Source organism: Sinohyriopsis cumingii, chromosome 1 (genome assembly GCF_028554795.1).
Source record: "Sinohyriopsis cumingii isolate HCF-2022 chromosome 1, ASM2855479v2, whole genome shotgun sequence".
NCBI lineage: Eukaryota > Metazoa > Mollusca > Bivalvia > Unionida > Unionidae > Sinohyriopsis > Sinohyriopsis cumingii.
In genome coordinates this window covers 137,767,472-137,787,753 of record NC_142961.1, presented here as the reverse complement: position 1 = coordinate 137,787,753, position 20,282 = coordinate 137,767,472, and the positions used below count along the sequence as shown (strand labels likewise).

General features: G+C 37.4%; 1 protein-coding gene across 1 annotated transcript in view; it reads left to right on the top strand.

Annotated features, from left to right (window-relative positions):
* Positions 1-20,282, top strand: part of LOC149807935 (neuroligin-4, X-linked-like) — a 69,113-nt gene that overhangs the window by 30,275 nt on the left and 18,556 nt on the right. The window lies entirely within an intron of this gene.

Here is a 20,282-nt window from a genome sequence, read left to right as displayed (position 1 = left end):
TCGAACTCCAGTTTTTGCTTGTTTTGCTTTATTGAAATGATTAAGTTGTGTTTTAGTCAGCGATAATTTGTTTGGACCGCCAGTAATCTGATCATTTTTTAGTGTTATCGTTGTCCCACATGTGCTCGCGTTTTTCGATTGTAATTTCTTAGCCTGACCAGGAGTCAGAGTGACATTAACGTGACTGTATGACATTTTATTTAATACGAGATTGATCTAATTGCTACATGTTTTCTAGTGGTGCATCAACGAATTTCATTCGGCCGCCAGCACCTTCAAGTAACATTGTTCTATCAGAAAGTATAACAGCGATTGCTCTGTAATTAGGTACGTCAGCCACATTTCTATTCACGGTAGCCCGAAAGTATATATCAACGACAGACTGTCTAGTTAAATCAAGATGCTCTAGTGAGAAGTAATAGACTGGATAATGAGGTATAAAATCAAATTGTGATATCTGCAAACCAGTATCGATATTTAGATCACGCGCTAGATATTTCGTCAATCTTTGATATGCACGTGCAACATGATTATTACCAAAATTTAACAGTATGTTCTCAGACGGTTCTTGATGTCCGTTTATTCTCAGAGAAACGTCAGTGATACTAAGTTGATCAAATATCATATGACTCCGTATTTGTGAGTTTACTCGTGTAACATCTTGACGAGCAATGAAAATATGTCGCGGTGCAGAAACTCCCTGCTGTGAGGCTATATGCCATGTAAATAAACAATTATTATTACTCTGAATACTATCTGTGGTTGTTGTAAGCCACGATAACAACAATTTACCACCTTGATCCATAAAAGAAAGCAGTCGCTGTTCTTCAGTAATACCCGGAGTCATTACCGGCATCCACAGTGATAGTTTTATTATTTCTAATTTACCAGCGTCACCTAGGGGTCGCCATAAAGCATCATTATCGTCATTTTTTCTAACCAGCACAACCGTATGTTTTGCTCCGAAAACTACCTTTCTGACATCTCTGCAATATCCAAAGATATGCGACAGCGAAATGGCACATGAAAAATTTCTACGACCAGCGCTTAGCATTTGTCTACGTGTAAGAAAACCTAAATTAAATTTTGTATTAGCGCTAATAATCATGTCTTCCACGTCGATATCAGCAGGATTAGGAGCAGCGCGGTTTTTTGGTCGTCTAATAATAAACTGATCACTGTTAGGATAATCAGAAGTGTCCTTGGCAAACATCATTGATGGACCAGCTGATCTTGTATAATCATCAGAATATCTTGCTAGACCAATTATTGTTGTAGCAACATCGACATCATCCTGAATCGATTCGATATTTTTTCCATCAATCATATATATGGCGCTACTAAACAAGGCCATAATTCCGTTATTGACAAAACCGATTTTAACACCATTCCCGTAAACTGTATTATATGTTTTTATAATTTCACCTTCTACTTGAATAAATGCTTCAGCGGGTAAAAAATATCTACTTGTATCCTGAACCTGTAATTCAATTCGTCCTCGTTGATTTGGGTTCCGTGCGTCATAAGAATAATACTGATAATCACGCACTGATTCATTTTTAAGAACCGGTTCGTCTATGTCGAATGCTGTGTCGGATTCCCGTTTAAACATTTTATTATAAAAGTCATCGTCTAAAACGAAGGCCACTTCCCGCCACCAAACTTGTGTTTATTTGTTCAGCCCCTTGATTTATCAGGGCTGCTAGTTTTTGATTTGCGGCTTCATTTATTACTTTATTAACATTTGCAGGCATGTCTGCGGTGGCTGGTAATTTTACCGGTGGAGTTTTTTTGAGGTTTGCGTATTAATCGTGCTAGTCTATCCTTAATTGCCAAAAATGCTTTACTGGCAGCGCTACCAACAGCGCCAGTAGCTTTATCTTTAATAACGTCAATAGCTATCATTGATAATTGTTTTGCGATTGGTATTGCTTTAGGTGCCATCCTCGCGAATAAACCCCGAACAACATCACCGAATCCTTTTCCATAAGTCATCCTGTATACGGGTAATCGTTAGTTTACAACCCTGACCATAACTGGTCTACGATGAGAAGTGTGTACGACCATTTTATTTAATTAGTTATTTATTTAACTAGTCGCTGTCCGCGAGTTCATCAATAAGTTCTCGGTAGATGTTAGTATCCATGATACCACCTTGAAATAATCGCAGACAGATATCAACCGCTTCATTAATTATTTCTGGTGAGTTATTTCCAGCTCGCTTTCCTACTATGAGAACTTCTAACCGTGATACATCATTGATGATATTATCAGGACAAGTAATTCCCAAACCACTGCCAGTTGCTCCTTCTTCTGTTGTCTTCTTAAATAGTCTTAAGGGCGATCTTTCTCCTCTTGCTTTTTTGAGTAGCTCCTCAGACTTTTTAAGTTCCGACATCAAGTTTTGCTGCGGTGAAGAAGACTGTTGTTGTTCTATCTGTTGCAGAGGTGGAGGAAGCTGATATGAAGGCTCTTGCTGGGTTTTTAGTTGTTTCAGCGTTTCTTTTTAAAGCCTCTTTACTTCTTCATCAAGACCTCTGTATTCTAAATCATCATCTCTGGCCTGTTTTTTGTTTTTATATATGCGACATATCCACTTAATAAGACTATCATCAGATACTTTTTCAGAACGGGGTTTTAAGATATTATATTGATTAAATATACTAATTAATATTTTTTTCAGGCATTTTTTCTATTTTAGTATTTCTAATATCTTCAATAAAACCCTCCCTATATTTTGCAATCAGTCCAATATTTTCCTTTATTGGTTTAGACGCGAGTTCAGTACGAATTTGTCCAATACCTTCAAGTATTTCTTCGCCGACGGACGGAGGTTGAGCTGCAGCTATGTCAGTTGGAAGGTCTCGTAAAAGTTTTTTTGTTTTTTTAGTTCTCGCTGCTATTCTTTCAGTCTGCGCTACGGTTTGTTTTAGCACTGGAAGAATACCTTTTGTTTCGTCTTTAGGATCTCCCAGTAAAGCTCTTTTAGTGACCGCCGCAGCTTTTTCAGTAGCTGTTGTAACGGGTCTAAATAATTGTTTTGCACCTGTCGCAAATTCAACTTGTGCTTCTTGCCGCGCTTGTATTTTTTGTCTTACAGAATCTCTCACAGGAAGGAATTTTTTTATTGCTTCTAATCGCTCTCGAGCTAATCTAGCGGAATGTGCTTCTCCAATGTTGGCCATTATCGTTAACTTAAATTTTTAATTTATGACAACAGACGCGCAAATATTTTTTTTCGCACATCGGTTTTCGAAAAAGGACACAGGGAGCAGCAGGGAGGGCAACGACAACAAAACGCAGCAACGACGGCGACAACGAAGCGTCCTCGCGGTTTTTTAAAGGGTTTATTTCGCCCTCCTTTTTGCCTAAAAGCTTGTAGGATTCGCCCGCCCTGCTGCTCCACTAAGTGTATATTTGGTTATAAATTGAGGATCTAACTAGTTTACAAAGTTATGACCCAGTGACTAAGGGATATGGTCTTTGGGGAAGGAGGGATCCTGTTGTCAGTATCTGCTGTAGACCAAGATGTATCAGTTTGATATGTATTGACATCTGGGAAAGCGGTTATATATGCTCGTTCTCAGACATTACACATAAACAACGCTGGAGATATTTGAAATTTATGTAAAGTCAGCCCTACTCCCCTCACCGTAGAGTAATATCATTGATGAAAGTTTTATGTGCGTATTTTGAACTGTGTAGGATGAGATTAATGACCTTACACGCTGAAGTTCATGCGTGTGTCCGTCTGAAAATTTGCACACATATATTTAGCGATAGACTGCATCACAATATCCCCGGATGATGATGATGATAGTGATGATGGTGATGATGACGATGAAGATCTTCCTCTTCTTCTTCTTTTCGTAGTAGTAGTAGTTTTTATACTCTCTGACTTTCGTCGTTGAATAATTACCCAACAATGGCGCAATATTTTCCGCCAAAACTTATATGATTACGAAATATATGTGACGGTACATTTAATATCAAGGAACGTAGTATAGTCAAACAAAAATATAAGAAGAAGAATCTAAGCGAAGCTTGTTCTTCCACGATAAATGTTCCAAGGTAGCATTGTCAGTATGAAATAATGCAGGCAAAGATCATTTCCTAAACTGTCCAGAAATGATCGTGATTATTAGATTTCATAAGAGGAAGTGGGAACGTATCGTATGGTTAATAGTTACAGTTAACTAGAGTAGTTGACACATTTATAAAAAGGGATAATAGTCATATTTATAGTAGTTCGTTCTATTTTATCGTAAATAAATAAACAAATAAAAAAAACATTTTAAACAAAGGTTTTAAATTTCCAGTTCTCTCAATATGTCAACTAGATTAAATATTACTCGAATAGTCTGACATATTTTTTTTTTAATTTTTTTTTAGACCTGCCTGATTATGAAGATAACACGGAACACAAAATAATAAAATGAAACTTGTTCACATGATGCTATAGCGACACATCGAACTGGGATGAGTACACGTGCTATGAAAGGGTTAAAGAGTTTAACATGAATTAAAAAATGTCTGTACCAAGAGATAATCTGTTTACAAAGTTTAACGGCATAACATACAATCAAAGTTAGTAAATCTGAAACTAAATATAAAAAAGTAAAGGTGTTGATTTCAGACATATGAAGATAACACTTTAGTGTTAAGAAATTTCCACATTTAAAGATTACAATTAGAACACATATGAATAATTTATACATGTCCCATAATAATATTTTAGTCCAATAAACACTTTGTGTGTGTGTGTGTGTGTGTGTGTGTGTGTGTGATTTGGATTTGTAACGTAGCTTTAAAAAGTCATATCGCTACGATGTCTGCAGTGGGACAGTTTATAGTGATGTCTAGCACTGGGGCATCATGCCGCAGACATGTAGCATGATGTCCCACCCAGTCACATTATCCTGGCACCAGGCCGATCAGTCCTAACGCTAACCTCTTAATGCTGAGCGCCAAGCGAGGCAGCTGTTAGTACCATTTTTGTAAGTCTTTGGTATGACTCGACCAGGGATCGAACCCACGACCTCCATCATCCGAGGCGGACGCTCTAACCACTAGGCCACCGAAGCGGTAAAACACTTTGTAATTCGAATGAATAATCTAAATGATTCCTCTCAAATTATATCTGAACACTACGCTAAATGCGTATAACAAGAACATTAGAAATAAGAATGATCAAATTGTTCAGCTCCACGAACGTATATAAAAGCATAAGGAGCGAAAATGCATTTTGCTCCGACTAGCTACGAGACTTATTAGAAACATTTCACATTGTGAACCCCCTCCCACCACCACCAGCTAAATTAACCCATCCAATGTGAAATGACTTAATTCTTCCACGACCCACCTGACCCCACCAGCCAATGAGAAATTATCCCAAAGCTGTCAGCAGGTTTTATTATTTCTATTATTATTAATGATCGTCAACAACTAATTATAGATCCTATGTAATCTACACTCTTAATATCTCTTATAAAAGAATTTTATACCAGGGTAAAATACTTCGCTATCTAAGATCATGATTACGGATGTTCATTGCACTTTACAGCCATGAACAAAAATTGCACATTTGAGTCACGAACAATGGGTTGCAAATATTATAGAAATACCTAAAACTATAAGTTATTGCGGTGTAGGTGTTGAGAAAGTGTTCTTCCGCACAAGTGCATGCAATATTTCAATAACAAGATGACGGCATATTTGCAGATTCAACCAAGTCTGCATCGGTATAGTGGAATAAAATATTGGTAGACGACTATGTCCGCGTCGGTTTAAATAATTAACAACATCAAGTTGTGGAGCAACTCGATAGGACTCAAAATACAAAAAATGATTAGGTGACATGACATATGCAACCCAATAAGTTCAATGTCCTTTTGTATCCTAGGTTAACAATGCCTGTTTCATGTGTGCGTGGCTCCATTGATGCAAGCTCATTTCGCATAAACACATATCGGCAATAGAATTGTTAAAACTATGACGAGTGCTCTCTAGGGTCTAAAAATATAGCTTAGAAAATCATATTGATGCCATAGGCTGTCGTATATCTATCAGAGACGTACCATTTTACAAGTGGGGCCCCGAGTGGCCGAGTGGTCTAAAGCGCTCATCGTTACGGATCACTGCCATCTCACCTCTGTCTGCGTGAGTTCGAGTCTCAGGCTCGGCTAACGTTGGTACGTGAGAAAGCCTGTCAGTAGCTTCTCGTGGTTCGGTGGTTCTTCCCGGGGTTTTCCAGGGTTCTTCCTCCACCTATCTTGTGCTGAAAAATGGCGTTAAACCATACAACAACAACAACAACAACAACCATTTTAGAAGTCTGTCCAAATACTAGATTCGAGAAAATAAATGCAACGGTAGGTTTTGATAGAAAACTCAGAGCTTCGGAGCCAATAATCCAAGACAACGAAAAGTATTATTTCCGCTGGGTAAATGGAGTCTCATATATCAGCTGCTATAGTGATACAATGTTAGGTATAGCGATAGAAGACACACTGTACGACACAGGTCGTAGCTGGGGTATCTCCAACAGCGAGCATGCAATTGACAGGATACAAACATGTCGTCTTTAGCTGGTAATAAGAATGGTAATAAATATACTTACATTCATGCATCTTAAATTTCCTCAAAATATACTTTCTTAGATAATTCATGAAATCCGACTGACCTGTTCTGCAAAACCTTAGACACACCGACACTGTTCAGGAATTGCAAGTAGCCTATATTTCCAGCTGAAATCCATTTTATTTTTCTTACTGTAGTGAATTGACACAATATTCCAGTCCCTCACAATCAGAAAAGTAAAATTTAGCTGTTCAACACAGAAGCAAAATCCATGCGCATTCATTCACAGTATGACTCTCAATTTCAATTTTAATAAGACCAAAACGACAATTCTTTTTTAAACTGATGTGGAAAGCATTGTATTGATGAATCTACGGTTGTGAATTTATTTTGAAATAATGCATACATTCGGTCACATTGTCTCTTGTAATGACTTTTATTGTTGAGCCTTGGGTACTTAAACAAAGTGAGCATATAATAAAAAGCTTAATGTATTTGCACGGAAGAAAAACAAACTTTTTTTCTGTAAATGCTGCACCACTCAAGATAGTGCTGAGTTTTCAGAAAACAAAATAGCAGGAAGGGCGAACAGAACAGTTTCTGGAGGGTTTATTTCGTGAAAACAAAGCTTCCTATGAAAATGAATAGACCATCGTCAAAAACACTAAATAAGGGTTTAGTTTTTCTCTGTGGTGTCTTCATTTACACTCTCTAAAGCCATGTGTGTAAAAAAAACATTGAAGTACTTAAATTATTATTTTATTAATAATAACGCTAACCATGGTATCTCGCACAACTTAACTAGCTCGACAGCGACTAGAGGCAATTAAAAATGTATTCCAGTCGGTGATTCTGTCATTTAAAAATTACAAGAGCGTCAGGAGTCTCAGATAGAAATTACAGAAGGTGGAGAACAATTATTTAAACCGGTTACTAAGGCTACCATGGGTTTTCTTCCCACGTTGGAACAAACCGCTAAAGCAACCGGAAAAATAGCAGCATGAGCTAAACAAACAAAAAAGATTTTATATAAAATAGCTGCTGTTAAGCCACAAACACGAGCACAAGAAATACTTGATCATATTGGCCAGCTTCGTTCTGAAGTAGCCCATATAAGGATTCTTATACCAGAATCAGAGCCAGAACAAGCAAGAGAGAATTGAAACAAATGACAAAGTTACAGAAAATAATATTAACCTTATCAAAAAAATTTACTGCGTGGAGAAAACTTCTCAACGCTGACCTGAATTGGTCAGGGTGACAAAGTCGCAATTACCAACGTATAAAGTGATCTGGGGACGTGGACTAGGTATATTGTTCAGGGTCTATTCAGAAGGATAGACCCAAAAGCAATACCGATTGCAAAGGACTAGGAATGAAAGCTATTGCTGTTGTTCGTGATAAAGGTATTGGTACTGGTGGTGATGTTTCTAGTAAAACATTCTCAGCAATCAAGGATAGACTAGCACGATTAATACGCGAAAACCTCAGCCAGCAAAATTACCCAGCACTGAAGTGATGGCGCCAAACGTCAGTAAAATATAAATCAAGCTGCAAATGAACGGTGGAAGGAATTAGCCGGTGAAAAAGCTCGAAATATAACTGCAAATTTGGTATCGGGTGGTGGGCTATCTCGTCGTTGCCGACGTTAAACGTCGATGGTGCATCATTTTAAACATCAGCAAATATAAATACTTTTCAAACGTCTATCTGTTTCAGCATTTGACATGGACGTACTAGTACTCGAGGATGATTCTGTGCGTGATTATCAATATTATTATTATGAAGCACGAGAACCAAACCAACGTGCACGAATCGAACTACAAGTGAAGGATACAAGTAGATATTTCTTTCCCGCCGAGGCATTCACTGAAGTGCAGGATAGACTTGTAAAAGTCGATGGTAATCCTTATGGTGATGCGCAGGGTGGGGTTGTTAATAATGGAATGATGGCATTATTTAACAGTGCACGATATATTATTGATGGTAGCGAAATTGGAGTTTGTCATAATGATGTTGATGTTGCTACGACAATATTGGGGCTATCCTGAAACAGCGATGATTATTCACGGTCTACTGGTCCGTCAATGATGCTTGCAAAAGATACCACTGATCGCGCTGATGGCAGATCTTATTTTTTTTTTTGGCGCCTCCAAAAGGTTGTTGCTGCGGCTGACGACGTTGATGTTGAAAGTCTATTCTTTGTAAATGCGAATTTTAATCTGGGATTCTCAGCACGTAAAAATCAAATTGATGCTCATGGGAGATTCAGCTATGCAATACCACTGCCACATATCTTTGGTTTCTGCAGAAATGTTAGAAACGTTATGTTTGTGGCAAAACATACAGTTTCTCTCGTTCGAATGGGCACGGAAAAAGATGCTATCTGGCAGGTTTAAGGAATTGATCCAGATGCAACCGCGGCACTTCATGGAAGTGTGACACTGACAAAATTTTCTTTGTGGATGCAAGTAATGTCACCATCACTCGCCGAAGAGCAACGGCTGCTCTATTTTATGGTGAGCGGCGGAAAATCAACGCTATCACGGTTTGCAATGACTACAAACTCGATCACGAGTACAACTGTTGGCACATTTGCATGTCAGATTGCATCACAGGATGGAGTTTCAACATGTATTTAAAGCTCTTCAAGATATCAGACGACGGGATTCTCAAATACGATTATGGTATTCGACCCACTTGGAGTTAGCGAAGTTTCTCTCAGGATTAATGGACATCAGAAACAGTCTAAAGAAGTGTTGCTGAAGTTTGAAAATAATCACGTTGCACGTGCTTATCATCGTTTGATGACATTCATGGGGTGTGATCAGAATTGGGATTCTGGTTTGCAATTATCTCAGAGGGATTTCTCTACGTTGTTTCCGATCTTCTACTTCTCGCTGGAACATCTAGATTTGTTTACACAGACCGTCGTTGACATATTTTCGAGCTCGAGTAAGTGCATTACCAGCCGTTGTTACTGATTATAGAGCAATCGCTGTCATACTCTGAGACAAAACAATGCTGTTTGAGGGTGTTGGTGGACGAATGAGAATGTTTGATGCCTCAGTAGAAAACATGCAATTAAATCAGCCATGATATCATAATGTCATATCATTATGTTAGTGTTACTCTGACTCCGGGTCAGATTAAAAAAGGTACAATCAGCATCAAAAAATAACTCTGGAATAAAAAAATTGCTGAAATCAGCACGGATAGCAGGTGGTCCAAATAAACTTTCACTGACTGAATGCCAGCTCAGGCATTTCAATGACGACAAATGATCAAAGACCTGTGTTAGACTTAGTCTTTCTGTGGGTGCTATTAAAGACGCAGTCAAGATGGGTGGTATATTTCCCCTTCTTGCAGCTAAACCAGCGTTGATAGCTGAAGTGGTGTTTTCATGCGTGACCAATTACTAAAACAGCAAACCGTGTTGGAACCGGTATTATTAATCTCGATGGAAGTTCTGATACAGGCTCTCACTGGGTCGCATACACGATTGATCCACGTGGAATTGTTTATGTTGATTCGTATGAGCTGTCGCCACCAAAAGCAGTTTTATGATACAGTGGCTTAGCCGGTGACATATCAATCTGGTATTCAACATTTTCAACACAGATATTAACATATCCACCAATATGCGGTCAGGAATTGCTCGCTGTGCTCGACGCTGTGTCAAGTTCTCTGACAATGCCGTATAAAGTCGTGCATGAATATACAAGTGGTCGTTTTAAACAGGTCTATATGTGTATATATATATATATATATATATATATATATATATATATATATATATATATATATATATATATATATATATATATATATATATATATATATACGGAAAATCTGCTAAAGGCAAGCCCTAAGGTGACATATCCAAATACGCAACTCTTGACGAGATCAAAAACGAACTCGCTGATCTTTTGCGTCTGGCAGATATCAACCAAAATGAAGTCGTTGTTTTTCAAAATCAGCCAGGACGGCTAATGACAAACAATATCCCGTTGACAGATAGTATTCTTCGGGTACCAGGTGCGACCAAAGATAACTTAGTGGTGTTTGCTAAAATCGGTATAATTAAAAACTCAAAGGAATCAGTTATTTCACTCATGGGAAAGATCACTGGACGCATCAGAAGACTTGGAGATATTATGTACGGCGACCTAAACTTGAGCAAAAATACCATTATCAATGTGAAAGAACCAAAATCAGACGTTGATGTGGCAACGAAAAAGTATGTGGACAACAACAACACCAAAATCAGAGCTGAGATCTGTAAATATGTTGCTAAAAGAATCGGTGATGCAGTGACTGAACATTTCAATATGGGCGGAAATAGCATTGCTAATTTGAGAGAACCAGAATCAAAAGATGACTCTGCAACGAAGAAATAGGTAGAAAATAGCAACATCCCAATGTTGACCTCGTTAATGACAATCAATGCTGGATTGACCAGTTTTAGACCTGAATATTCTAAACATGTAACCGCGATTAAAATGTTTCTTAGAAACTCAAATAAAACCATTCATTCATGAATTTGTTGGAAATACAGCAGCCAGAGACATTAATCTCTCTGACATCAAAAAGATTATCGATGACATCAAATATATTACCGATCACACCCCCCCCCCTGTATATGCTGTAGCATCTGAATCAGCATTATTGACACCACTAAATAAAACCATCAAATATCGTGCTAAGGTTACTGGCATATACATGTTCTCAGTACTCGGCGTTACAACATTTACAATATCTACTACAATTTCACATCGTTATCCACGATCTTCTGGATCTCTGTTAGTGCTACTAGAGCAACACGAGGAGGAAACATTCGTGGTTGAACCCGAAGAAAAGGGCTTCGGCGTGTTTTACTATTGTTGTATTGAATTCGTCGCCAGTATACCACCTACTTAAAGTGTTCCTATTCCATAGTAAAAATGAACTTCCCAATCGACGTTGAGCGCTTTAGATACGGGCAAGTATGTTTGTGGCATACCCAACTAAGAAATATCGACGAGTATACAGAAAAGCAAACAATAAGTATCTCAGACTGACGTAGTTACAGACATAATTATATATTCTGCATCCGCGGTCATAGCTGAAACAGTAAGGATCATCGGCGCATTATCAGCCACATACGTGATAAAACCGGTGATAGGAATTGGTGTTTCAGTTGTAACCGGAATAGCAACTGTTCTTAATATCATATAAAGGTAAATAACTACGTAAGCTTTAAATAAATTACACAGATATATAAATAAATTAGCAGAGGCGACACGAGCACATGCCAAATCGTCTTCGTTGATGTCATCAGGTCTTAATGATGGAGTAATATCAGACCAGGAATTGACAAAAATTATTAAGATTTACCATGAGGCCCTGGCAGTGTCAGGAGACATGGTGGTATCTCCATTGTCTTCTATGAAAATAGATATTAAATCTCCGATTTAAAAAATCGGGATTCAAACAATAATGTCGCAAAAATTGCTACAACAGATCGTCGCTAATGCAACTCCTCCATAGCCCACGATGATATCAGCGAGCTCAACCATACCTGAGTTTGACGTTAGTTTTCCAACGGATATTCCAGCCAGCTTAATAGCACTAGCACAATTGCAAGCGTATCGTAGCTGGCAAAATATTAGATCCAAATCATTCGGCAAGCAAATAATTCACTGGTACTTGCGTTAAAAACTAAACCCGATGCAACACTAGACTGGAATGTTGTAAGCATACCCAATGGTAATTATCAAATCGAAGAGACTAACGATGAATTTCAGCGCAAATATCGTTATCACGGCTCACGAACCAATGTTATCCACCGCGATATAAATATCAACACCTGGCTACAGCGTCGATATATATATATATATATATATATATATATATATATATATATATATATATATATATATATATATATATATATATATATATATATATATATATATATATGGCCGGAAGAACAATCTGTAGCGTCAGCAACGCCGCCGCAGCCTCAAAGATCCGATTACGTTTCGGACAAGAACGTCTACTTGGACGAAATTCCAGATTCTAGCACATGGGAAGAATAAAGCATGAAGGTAAATTTAATCTTGGTGCGATTGATGTACTTTATCCAGTAAGAGAACTCACTGGCTTGACGTGGAATCGTGACAGAACGGTATGTGAGGAACATGATTTCAAAGTTTTATTCGATACAATTAAGAGAGAGCATCAAAGAGTGAGAGACAAAACGCGCCAGTCATTCATTGACCATATAAACAATTATCCCGCTGACGCCAAGAAAATTATCGGGCAAATAGATCATCTAAAAAAAGCAACATCGGATTTCGCGATTTTTCATCAGAAAATTATACAGGCGGTAATTAAATCCACATGGGAGTATAAACACTTTTTCCTGGACAAATATACAATTACCGAGATAGATCTACCAACGTTTAAATTTCCTGGAGTCAACGTGGACGAGCCGAAGATAAACATCGATGAATATTTTATAATGATACTATAATAATGGATAAAAATGTCTCCTCCGATTCTTTTCCAACAAAACAATGATCCAGACCGCGGTGGTCATCATATATCACCAGGTGTTGTTAATATCACGACAACGATCGCAGTTAATCTTCTATGTAATGCAATCGATGACAGATATCAGGTAGTACTTGAAAACTCCAAACAAGCACAGGATGGATATATTTTATATTCATTTATTCCTCAAACTCCATCTGGAGTTGTGATTGTGTTAGAACCTGTTAATCCTTTGTATCTACGATGTCATAATATGCGGATACATTTCAGACTTACTGACCATGAAGACTACCTTCCTGATTTAAGAGGAGAATTTCCCACAATAAGATTGTATGTACGCACATAGAGCGTCATCTTGCCAACGTCAACGAGTAAAAATCAGGATTTTGTAAAATAATTGTTTTCTTCTGTTTCTGAATGTCAAACAATTATTTGTTTGGTATTATGTCATATACCAACACACGATAGTTTCCATACACAGCAAAGTTGTACTCGAAAATGCCGTCTGAACAATATTGATACTTCCCCACACAGAAAAAATTAGTTTTGATGTACTTATTGATGATCTCGGGAAGGAAAGGTTTTGTTAACGCAGGAACGGTTAAATGAATTGCAATAAGACCACATTACTACGGCTGTATCTGATAATGACCAAATTCTAAATGACGCACATTTTTGCCTTAAACCATTCAAGCTAGAGAAAATATTATCTGGGTTGTAACTACCCAACTTTCCGGAAAAAAATCTAATTATATCTTCTCTGTTAAGTCTGAAACGTTATTTTTACTGTCTCTTTTTAATATACTAAACTTGTCATTTTTCAGGGTAAAAGATAAGCAAAATCAATGTTTTTAGTCTGATTTTGAAAATTGTGAGGGCAAAGTCCCGACCCTTCTCTAATTGCTTCTAGTACAGAAATTGAAACGTCTTTGCAAAATTCAATATCATTTAATGAATTGTCACTGAGTTTTGATCACTTTGCACTGATTTTGATCAATTTTCCCTGATTTTTCCAAAAAAATTTCAATTTCTCTAATATAAGTAATTAGAAATGGGGGTCGGATTTTGCCCTTAGAGGTTTCGAAATCAGACTAAAATCAGTATTAAAAAAATAAGATTTTTCTCTTGATGTTACAAAAATAAATGTCCTACCACTGATCAAGGTTTCGTCAGAAAAAAATCTCGGAAGGAATTCCTAATATAATAGCTTTCATTTTGTTTAGTTGTCACCGCTTTCACTTTCTTTCACAATCGAACATAATCTTCTTCAACTGTCTTACACGCACACTCACATTCTTTTTTGCCTCGTATTCGTGAGACAACTCTGATCTAATTTGTTTCAATCGCCGTTGCGAGTGGAACGAATTGTTTAACTTGTTTATCATGCGCACAATCTAGTGATTGTGTCATTGCATGTCGTAGTAATCTAATAAACTTGTATTCTTCGGCCTTTAGTATGTATCTACCTTCTGAGTTTCGTTCTTGCAGCGCTTCAAAATCATTTGTTCAGGATCAAGTTGAACAGAAAGTTGTATACCCCCACCTCCGCCGGTGGGATCATGTAATTTTTCAATCGCAGAAATAATCGCATTAATATTAAAAGGAGATAGCTGTGCCCGGGTGATGCTAATTGGTAGTATTTCATGGGAGTATATACTTTTTTTATTTATATACAGACATCTGCTACCGTAAGCTGATGGTGTTCATATATTACTTTACATCAACAGGCATATTGATAAGTGCTAATTTAAGCTCAGACACAACACCCAGTGAAACCCTACATTGCCAAACGGCATTCTAGCATGTCCAGAGGGCGATCCGAGCAAACTGACCACCCAAGAATTATGATGTCTAGTCAGCCATTTACACTATCTCAGCTAGTCGCTTCTGTCGTACTCCTTGTATACTGGTCAACAATAATTTTTAATTTTGTTTGCCATTCACGTGCTTGGTTGTATCTAAAACGTTGAACGTCGATTGGGGAGTTTATTATATTTTAAGTAGATGGTTGTATATCGACTAGTTCAAGACACCAATAGTATAACACGGGGTTCCTTTTTCTTCAGGTTCCACAAAGAATATTCCCTCGTCATTTTGATCCAACATAACTAAGATACATCCAGTAAAATCGTTAATTGGATGACGCCGTGGTATTGGGGTGGATATTGTAAATGTCGTTGTACCAAGTACTGATAATCTGTATAGCCCGGTAACCTCAGCGCGGTGTTTAAAGGCTTTTATTAAGTGGTGACCATAATGTTGATCCAGATGATACCGTATATACTACACTGTCAGTAATTTTTTATGTCAGAGAGCTTAATGTCGATGACTAGTGGACTTCCAAAACATTCATTAATGGCTCTATTTATGTTTCTACGAAAATTAAAAGACGTTTGTACATGATTAAAATATTCAGATCTAAATGTGGTGATTCCACCATTGATTGTAATTAACGACATCATCGTTGGAATGTTGCTATTGTCGACGTATGTCTTTGTTGCAGTGTCATCACTTGATTATGGTTCTCCAAGGCCAGTAATTGTATTATTAGTCATATTGAGAGAACCAGTTATTGTATCATCTGCGGTTAGTAAACGATCATTTATCTCAGTTCTGATCGTGTTGTTGTTGCTGTCTAGTTTTGTTACCACATCATCATCTGATTTTGGTTCTCTCACATTATCAATTGCATTTTGACTCATATTGAGATCGCCGTGCATAATATCCCCAATTCATCTGATGCATCCATCAATTTCTCCCATGATTGACAGAATTGTTTCCTCTGACTTTTTAATTTTACCGTTTTTAGTAAACACTACTAAGTTATCTTCGGTCGCATCTGGAACCCGCATAATAATATCTGTCAACGTGATATTACTGTCTTTAATCGTCCTTGTTTATCCTGAAAAACAACGACTTCATTTTGGTCCACATTTGCAAGACTCAAAAGATTAGCGAGTTCATCCTTGACCTCGTCAAGGGTTACATATTTAGATATGTCGCCTTGATGTTTGCCATGAGTCTTACTCACAGTACATCTTCCTTAAATATCTTCCATTATAATGTAATATATAAAACGACGGTGTACGACTTTATGAGGTGGTGTTGTTGATGATGACACAACATCGAGTACAGTAATTACTTCACGTCCACACATTGGCGGATCTGTTATTGTTTGTGTTGGTAATGTTGAATACAAGACTGGAGTGTTTATTGTGCTTTTATATTTTAAAAATTCTTTTGGTAGAGTCAGTCCATACGAATCAAAATAAAATATTCCACGGGGACCATTCGCGTATGAAACTCAACGAGTACCTGGACCAGAACTTTTATCAAGATTAATGATACCAGTTTCAATACGGTTTGGTTGGTTCGGTAATTGATCATGCATAAAAATACCTCTGAAGGTGTTTATATTTAATTTTTTATCAGCATCAATTAGATCAAAATTTAACATAGGAAGAATCAGCGAAGTGTTCCTGGAAGTCTCAGACCTTTTCCGGACCAGTGATTTGTTCCAGGTAATCTTAGACCACATCCCTTCTTTTACCTGTTTTTATTCCTTTTCCTATTGATTTCATTAGTGCCATTCCATCAGCAGTTCCAACAGCACCTAGTGCAGCTGCTTTCGCAACAGCTGGAGCCGCAGCGACTATTAACGCTGGTATTGCTGCAAAAAGAGGAAATATACCGCCAGTCTTTATTGAATCTTTAATGTTGCTTACAGAAAGATTAAATTTAACGAATGTTATTGACTGTTTGTCATCATTGAAATGCCTGAGTTGACGTTCTGAAAATGATATTATATTTTGACCACCTGTGATCTGATCTTTTTAGTGATATTTTTATTCCACATTTTTTTTTCTTCTGAATTTGATTGAAGCTTTTTAATCAGACCAGGAATCAGACTGACACTAACATGATGATATGACATTATAAATATCTTGAGCGATTTAATTACATGTTTTCTACTGGAGCATCAAAGACTCTCATTCGTCCACCAACACCTTCAAGTAGCATTGCTTTGTCTGAGAGTATAACATCGATTGATCTGTACTCAGCAATAGCTCCTCTTATCACACGAGCTCGGAAGTGTATACCAACGACAGAGTACGTCTAAATTTTCCATAGAAAAGTAATAAATTGTATTCAGCGTTGTAAAATCGATTTCTGATATTTGCAGACCAGAATCAACATTTTGAACACGTACCATGAATGGCATTAAACAATGATATGCACGTGCAACACGATTATTCTCAAAGTTCAGTAGTATATCCTCAGCTGGTACTTGAAGCCCATTTATCATTAACGAAACTTCAGTAACACCAAGTTTGTCAAGTATCATCGGACTGCGTATTTGTGAGTTTACTCGTGTAGCATCTTGAAAAGCAACAAATATATGTCTAGGGGTAGAAATACCTTACTGTGATGTGATATACCATGTGAAGAAACCATTTATGTTACTTTGAACACTATCTGTGGTCATCGTCAACCTGAATAATGTTAATTTACCATATTGACTCATAAAACCGTTGTTCTTCGTCGATTGATGGAGTCATTACTGGCCTCCATAACTAACATTTTGTAGGTATTACTTTATCAGCATTACCGATAGGGTGCCAGATTGCATCATCGTCAGTAGCTTTTCTTGCAAGTACAACTGTGTGCTCAGCTAAATAATAACCTTTCTGACAATTCTGTAAAATCCAAAGATATGTGACAGTGGAATTGCGCATGAAAATCTGCTACGACCATTTTCAGCATTAATCCGACGTGCTGCGTATCCTAAGTTGAATTCTGGATTAATGTTAATAATCATTTTTTCCACATCAGCGTCAGCAGCGCCGGCATTGTTTCCTGGTTGTCTTATATTACACTGTCTGTTGTAAGGTTGATCAAAATTGTCCTTGGCAAACATCATTGATGGACCAGCTGATCTTGAACAATCATCTGAATATCTTGCTAGACATACTACTGTCGTGGCAACGTCAACGTCGTTCTGACATATTTCAATATTTCTTCCGTCAGTCATGTATATACCACTGCTGAATAACGCCATGATACCATTATTAACAAAACCAACTCTAACATCATATCATATTCAGTTGTCACCTGTTTAAGAATTTCACCTACTACTTCAATAAACGCTCAGCAGGTAAAAAATATATACTTTTATCCTAACTTGAAGTTCGATTCGAATAAGCTGATTTGGCTATCGTGCGTCATAAGAATAATATTGGTAATCGCGCACATATTCATCTTTGGGAACCGCGTATCCATGTCAAATGATGGATCAGATATACGTTTAAACATTTTATTATAATTGTTATTGCCTAAAACGAAGACCACTTCCTGCTATCAGACTTGTATTTAAAAATAAAATTCTGAGAGTGGTACACCAGCCAACTCTGCTAGTTTTTTTATTTGCAGCTTGATTTATTATTTATTAACATTTGCAGTCATAACTTCAGTGCGAGGTAATTTTACTGGCTGAGGTTTTCTTCGTATTAATCGTGCTAGTCTATCCTTAATTGATGAAAATGCTTTAACGGCAACACCACCAACAGCACCAGTACCTTTATCACGAACAACGTCAATAGTTTTCATTCACAGTTTCTTTGCAATCGGTATTGCTTTTGGGGCTATCCTTTTAAATAGACACAATGAACAACAACACCGAGTCCATTTCCTTAGGTAACTTCGTATGTTGGTAATCGCGAATTTATTACCCTGACCATTACAGGTCCACGTTGAGCATTAAGTATAATCATCTTATTTTCTTGTCACTGATCTAACTACATACCCTCAATCACTGTGGTAGTCATCAACGGTTTCATCGGTGAGTGACCGAAAAACACTAATATCCATGATACCGCCTGTAAATAATCTGATAAATGGCTGCTTCATTCATAATTTCTGGGAAATTATTACCGACTCGTTTTCCGTCAATCACAATTTCTAATCGTTCAACATCTGCAAGAACATTATTTGGAAATGGAGTAATAAGACCACATCCCTGAGTAAAAAGACCACTTTCATCTATTTCATCTGCTTCGTTTTTACTTGGTGAAGAACGTAGTTCACTCCTTCGTCTAATTTCTTCAAATTCCAAATCTTCCTTTCTCGTTCAACATCCTTAAGTTTCGACTTCATTTCTTTTTCTCTTCGTTTCCTTCGGCGTTTGCTTTTTCAAGTTGCTGCTTCATTTCTTCTTGTCTTTGTATTCTTTCTTGTTTTGTTCGTTCAATATACTCGTCTATTTCTGGTTAAAGGGGTTAAACTTATAAATATCTTCCTTAGATCTGTTCTACGGAGTATCAGTAGCGATGCGATATATCATCCCCTCTCCAATCGACAGCTGTTAGGGTTTTCACATATTCGGATTTTACATACATATCTCTGTCACGATATCCGTACGCGGCAATATTAAGTATTTTTTCTTCGTCCTTGATATCGACAATACCTTCAGGCGTAAATTTATATATGATGTTTATTCTGACTCCTGGCAGAGGTTGTAGTTGAACTTCAGGTTGTGGCTGAGGAGGTTGCTAGGGTGGGGGTTGAGCTGCTTGAATACGGCCAACAATATCAACAGGTAATGTTTAAAGAGCTTTTTGAACCTCAGTTGCTGTAGCAATTTTCTTTGTTGGTTTGACAATTTACTTGAGGACCTCTTCTGTGCCTTCTGCAAATTCCACCTGAGACTCCTGGCGCGCTTGTAGTTGCTTCTTGACAGCATCACGAACAGGGATATATTTTTGAATTGCCTCAAGTCGCTCTCGAGCTAATCTAGCTGTGCGAGATTCCATTATTGATATAATAATGATTTTATTACTCACACATTACAGCAGCAGGGAGGGTGCGACCATCAATAAGTGTCCGATGGTAAACAAAAACATTCATTACAAATTTAGAAAAACACGAACGACAAAAGAGAAAATATCAAAATAAGCTGACCCAATTGGATAAAATTTCAGTTTGTTAGAGGCTTTGGTTTGACGTTACTGACCTTATATTTTTCATTTCACATAAATATGGAGAGAGAGAGAGAGAGAGAGAGAGAGAGAGAGAGAGAGAGATAGAGATTCCTATGTAAGAAATCAAGGTTTATAGAATTTATTATAGATAATTATAAATATACACCAGACGGAACGGAAAATGCTATC